Source organism: Sorex araneus, chromosome X (genome assembly GCF_027595985.1).
Source record: "Sorex araneus isolate mSorAra2 chromosome X, mSorAra2.pri, whole genome shotgun sequence".
NCBI lineage: Eukaryota > Metazoa > Chordata > Mammalia > Eulipotyphla > Soricidae > Sorex > Sorex araneus.
In genome coordinates, this window is record NC_073313.1 from 141,480,169 (window position 1) to 141,486,168 (window position 6,000).

Consider the following 6,000-nt stretch of genomic DNA (forward strand, 5'->3'; position numbering starts at 1 on the left):
ACCATGAGGGTTGTATAGAAATAGCCATCTAAAAAATTCTTATCTTCTGTTTTGGCATTAACTCAACATTAGACTATAACAATTGTGTTTCCTCCATCCCATTTCATGTTTTTGTATTATCAAATCACTATAGTTCATATTTCTGCAACTGTGTTTATCCTCTTTCTCAAGGTTTTTTTTGTTTTCTTTCATTTTCATTCTCATTTAGAAGAAATCATTTCAAAACTCCTTGTGAGTATGTATAGTGGTGGTAAACTCTATTAACTTCCACTTGTCTGAAAAAACCTTTCTTTCTCTATAATGTCTCAATATTATTTTTCCAGAGTGGAGTATTTTTGCTAGGAATCATTTTCTTTTAGAAATATAAATACACTATTCCACTGTCTTGTACCCATGTAGACTTTTTGTTGAAAAGTCTAGTGAAAGTCTGTAGAAGTGCCTTTGTGTTTTGCTTTTCTTTTACCTAGCAGAAACCTTCAACATTTTAAATTTATCATTCATGTCATTTCTCTGCTTCTTTCTCACTCTTCTTCTTCTGGTACTTCCATAACTTTGATGTTTACCTTTCTAAAAGAGTCCCTTTCTTCTGATAGATTTTCTTCACATTTTTCTGTCTTGTTTTTTCCCCTCTCCCTTTGAGTTATTGTTGATTTTTATCTTAAGTTTCTGATATTATTTCCTTTGTAATATTGAGCCTATTTGTTATGCTTTCCATGGTTGATTAAATTTAATTCAGTGTGTTTTTCATATCTCTATTTGAAATTTTTTAATATCTTCTATCTCTTTGTTGAAGCACTCTTTGTGCTCTTGTAGCTCTTTCTTTGATAACTTTGGCTAGCTTTCCTGTGCTTAGTTGAGATTCTCTAAGTTTCTTAAATTTTGTTATGATGGCTTTTATCTCCTTTTATTTTACCCCTCTATTTTTGTATCTTTAATTTTTTTCCTCTGGAGACATGTCATTTTCTTTGGACAATTTCATCTTGACTGCAGCAGTTGCCTGCAGAATTTTTCCACTTACACATAAGGGTTAGCATCTTATGTTTTCTTGAAGGTTGGTTCTTTGGCTTTATTGTTGTAATTCTTTTTTGTTCTATAGCCATGATTGGGAGAGAGAGGATGATGGCAATGAGATTGAAAAACATCAGTTGCCTGACCACTGTGCTGCCAGTGAGGAGTAGGAAGGGAACTATCCAGAGGGATCAACTCTCCATCCTCCCTTGGTCTCTAAGATGGACACACTGGTTCCCTATTCCTGCCAAAATCTGACTCACAGGTCTGGGTCATGGTTGGATGTGCTGGCAGGATAATCTCGGAAGTTTGCCGGGCTTTCCAAGAGGGATGAAGGAATTGAACCGGGGTCGGCCGCGTGCAAGGCAAATGCTCTACCCGCTGTGCTATCGCTCCAGTCCAAGGAATCGGTAAGCTTGAAAATTAGTAGAGGGAATTCTGTTTAGGAGACCCTGTGGGATTCTTCTTTCACTCTTTCCTTTTCCTTCTATCTTAAAATATGTCTTCTGAATATTTCCATTAAAAATGGAAGAAAATTATGAGTCCCCATATTAATCTTTTCTGACACTTATTAGGGTTTTTAGATGTTTCATTACTTTCAAATGGTTTTTTTTAATACAAGGAATCATTTAGTGGTGGTGAATTCCTTTACCTGTTGTTTGTCTGAAAGGCTTTTTATTACATATTAATATGATTCATAACCTAATTGGGTAGAATATTCTTAGTTGTAGGGTTTTTTTTTCCATTCAGCGTTTAGCACACATCATGCCTCTCCTTTCTGTCTGTAAGTTTCTTTAGAACAACCTGATAATCTCATGGTGGTTCCTTTATATATGATTTTTCTCTGTTATTTTATTACTTTTAGGATTTTCTTTAGCTTTGATGTTTTGCCATTTTATATTATCTCTTAGAGTGCATCTATTTGGGTTTATTTTGTTTGAAAATTTTTGAGCTTCCTGGATCGGTATCTAAATCCTCAGCTTGAGGAAGTTCTTGACTATTATTTTTTCAAATAAGAATTCTTTCTGTCATACATCAAAAATACTGGGAACAACCAGTGCTGGTAGGAATGTGATAAAAAAGGGACCCCCATTACAATTCATGCTGTACTTTTCCCACCACCAATGTCCAGAATTTCCCTCCAGCCACCTCACCCCCAGCCTGTCACTATCACAGGCACTTTTCTTCTCTCTCTCTCTATCTCTCTCTCTCTCTCCTTCCCTCCTTTTGATATTTTGTGGGATATAAAAAAGCATAATATCAGACTAATACCCAAGGACAGTAAAAACAAGAGCCAGGAGGATTGGTCCATGATTGGAAGCCTGCCTCAAGTCCTGAGGGAGAAGGATGATGGGATAGGAAAGGGATCACTATGACAAAGATAGTTGTAAATCATCACTCTGGATAAGAACTGCGTGCTGAAAATAGGTAAAGGAACAAACATGATATCCTCTCAGTATCTGTATTGCAAACCAATGTGGTAACTTTTAAAAAGATTCAGAATTGAGTTTCCATATGATCCACCTATTCCATGTTTTGTATTCCCCAAGAGCTACATTATTTAGAAAAGATAGTTTCCCTCCTATATTCACAGTAATTGACAAAACCAAAGTGTCCGAGTACATATGAATAAAAAAGTTGTGATATGTATACACAATGTATTACTGTTGAGCTATACAAAAAGGTGAAAACCTGCAGCTTGATATATTATGGATGAAGATAGAGGGCGTGATCCTGAGCAAAGTGAGTAAAAGAGAGGGAAAATACCAAGTGATATTTCTGATGTGTGGAGTATAACTAGACTTAAGAAAATAAACAAAGACCAATGATACCAGACAGTGAGAGTCTGCCTGTGGAGCTGAATTCATTAAGTGGAATTTGTTTGTGTGAATGGGCTCCTAAAATAGAGAAGGATGCTGATACTCTGGTGATGGGTATTGTCTGATAATATTATATTCCCGAAACATTAATATTGATGGTATTGTAAACCATGGTAACGAAAAACAGAGTCTTTTCCTCTGTCAGGAATGTGGCTGAACATGTTCCTGGCACTACAAAAATTTTATGCAAAAAGTTCTTAAACAGTAATCCATAAAATTAAAATTGAAAACCAAAGAATCTGCGCTGGAGAGCTAGGTCAATAGGCTGGATCTCTTGCTTTGATGCAGAAAGCTCCTATTAGATCCCAGTTCCAACCAAAACCAGGAGTAAACTCTGAGCAGTGAGCTAGGAGTAGAACCCCAAGAACTGCCAAATATGGGCCCCCAAATAAAAACTGAAAAAATTTTACCCCTGTATTTTTCTTCTTTGGAACCCTATGATGTAAAAGCTCCTCTTGAGTTCCCATAAAGCTCATGAGCTTTCGTGTGTTATTAATCTTTCTTTATTTGCTGGTCTTTTATGATGGTTCCTACTATATACCTTAGAGTTGATTCAATTTTCAGCTTTTATTCTGCTGTTGAGTCCCTTTGTTTTATTTTTGTACTTGATGAGGGAATTTAACTATTTCTGTGACATACAGTATTTCAAAAGTCATAAATTCCTTAATGTTTTATTAAAAATGAATCATCATGAATTTGGCCTATATATGTTAGACTATGCCATCTAGGTTTGTGTAACTATAATATGACTATAGAACAATGACAAAATTGCATAATAATTCATTCTGAAAAATGTAAAAATGTCTTCCTATTATCAAGTGACCATTTATTAGTTATTTTTCAGTGTCTTGCTGATTAAAACATAAATATTTTACTAAAAATTTTACTTATCTCACTAACTAAAATGCAATAAGTAAAATCACAAATGATAACATTACACCAGCAAACAACAGACTTCTGTGAATTCCATATGACTTCTAGACACTTATTAATTCCTATTTAAACATATCAAGAAAACTTAAATATGTAAAATAAAGATTATAAAGATTTTTTCAGTTTTGGTCCACATCTTGCTGTGCTCAGGGCTTTCTCCTGGCGCTCCCAGAGATTACCCCTTACAGTGTTCAGAGGACCATGTGTGGTGCTGGGAATTGAACCTACTTTGGCTGTATGCAGGCAAGTGCCTTACCCTCTATACTATCTGTTCAGCTCCATAAACTGTTGCTTCTTATTTTATAATGTTTTGCATGCAATTTAACATACTAAATAAGCCTAATTACTTTCACCCTCAGTACTCTCCAAATTTTTCAGTCTGAGGGATGTTACTGATGTATGTCAGAATCTAATACCAATTAAGTGGTGATAGTTTGCCAATGAATAAGAATATGATCTTCCATGGCCAAGAAGGGAGACTTGTACAGTGACAGGTCCCAAAGATACATGGAATAAAACTGAAGTTTTTATGGGGCCAGGGAGATAGTACAGTCGGTAAGGCACTTACCTTGCATATGCCTGCTCTATCCCCAGCATCCCACATGCCCCTCCCTCCCAACCCAGTTTGCCAGGAATGGTCCCTGAGTACCAGAAGGTGTGGCCCTAAAACAAAACCAAAAACTTAACCTTTTAAATATTTTTCCAGTGCTGGGAACTGTACCCACGGCTTAACACTTGCAAAGATAGTGCTCTACCACTCAGCCACCTCTGCAGCTTTTAATTTTAGTTCGTAATTTCATATTCTTTCTCCCTCTTTCCACCCTCTTATTGTAATTATTGTTGCAATGCTACAATTCACAACTTGGTTGCGGTGCTTACATATCTGGTTGTGATGCTTATGCACACTTGGCTTCAGTGCATACCAGGGTTCATACACTTGTGGTCCAAGGTATTATACCCACAGTGCTGGATATTGCACTCAGCAATGTGGGGCAGTGTCAGGGTCTCATGTATGCAAGGCAGGTGCGCTGCCAATGAGCCATTCACAGGCCCTGAGCTTATATATTATTTAGGGTTTTTAAAAATTTCTGTTTGGAGTTTTCCTATACTTTTTTGGCCATTGTTGATGACTTCTTCCATTGATAACATTTAGTGAGCATAATCATAACCATTGTTTTGAAGTCTCCTTCTTATGTTTTGCCATAGCTGTCTAGCATTTGCAAGGTATGTTTTAAACTGATGTCTTGATCTATCAGGGTAGTTAAGTTTTTCTATTTACCCATTATGTCTGGTGTTCCAAAGTATCTGGACAGGGATATGGGATAGTTTTTTAATACAATGTAGGACTACTACTATTTGCTCAGCCATTGATTAAGCTGATTGAATTGGGCATAAACTCACATTACTTTTTTTTTATTTTATCACCGTGAGATATCACTGTGAGTTACAAAGCTTTCATGTTTGAGATTCAGCCATATAATGATGGAACACCCATCCCTCCACCAGTGTACATTCTCCAACACCAATATCCCCCTCTACCAACATCCCAGTTCTCACTCTGCCTCTGTGGCAGACAATTTCCTCAATATTCTTTCTCTATTTTGGGCATTATGTTTTGCTTGAATTTCCCACCACCATTTAAGCCTACCTGCCAGGAGAAGACACTATATAATTTATTTTCCATTGCTCATTTTGAATATCATGAGAGCTCATGTAGCTGGGATTGTAAATGTAAATTTCTAGATTGTAAGTGATTGGGTTCCAGAGACATCTCTGTATGGCATTAATCCATTTTGGGATTCACTTGGAAGTCTCTGCGCCAGGGCTTTATTTTATTTTGGTGCGCTAAGATGGCATCCGGAGGCAAATTGTGGGTGTGACAGCCAGTCTGCTGGGTGGGCGGGGACCTGGGTAGGGACAGCCAAGGTACTATGCTGCCATGCAGCCTGGAGATTCAGTCCTGGAACCCGTATACCTGGGCCTTGCTTTTAGAAGCTCTTGTTCGCCAGGGTTCCATCTGGAGTAGGTTGGGGCACTACATCTGCTTCATCTGAGGTGCCCGGTGTAATTGGCCAGGTATGAGGGCTGGAGAGATCTCTCATGCTGTGGTGTCTTCCAGGACTCGCTGCTGTGTCTCTGGGCCAGGGCTGTTGGTGCGCTAAGATCCGCATTACAAAAT

At 37.6% G+C, this 6,000-nt stretch overlaps 1 non-coding gene across 1 annotated transcript; it reads right to left on the reverse strand.

Moving 5' to 3' along the window:
- Window positions 1-4,205: 4,205 nt before the first annotated feature.
- On the reverse strand, window positions 4,206-4,334 carry LOC129400675 (small nucleolar RNA SNORA24). The gene has a single exon (XR_008627862.1). It is a non-coding gene; the product is annotated as a small nucleolar RNA SNORA24 (small nucleolar RNA).
- Between the last annotated feature and the right edge of the window lie 1,666 nt (window positions 4,335-6,000).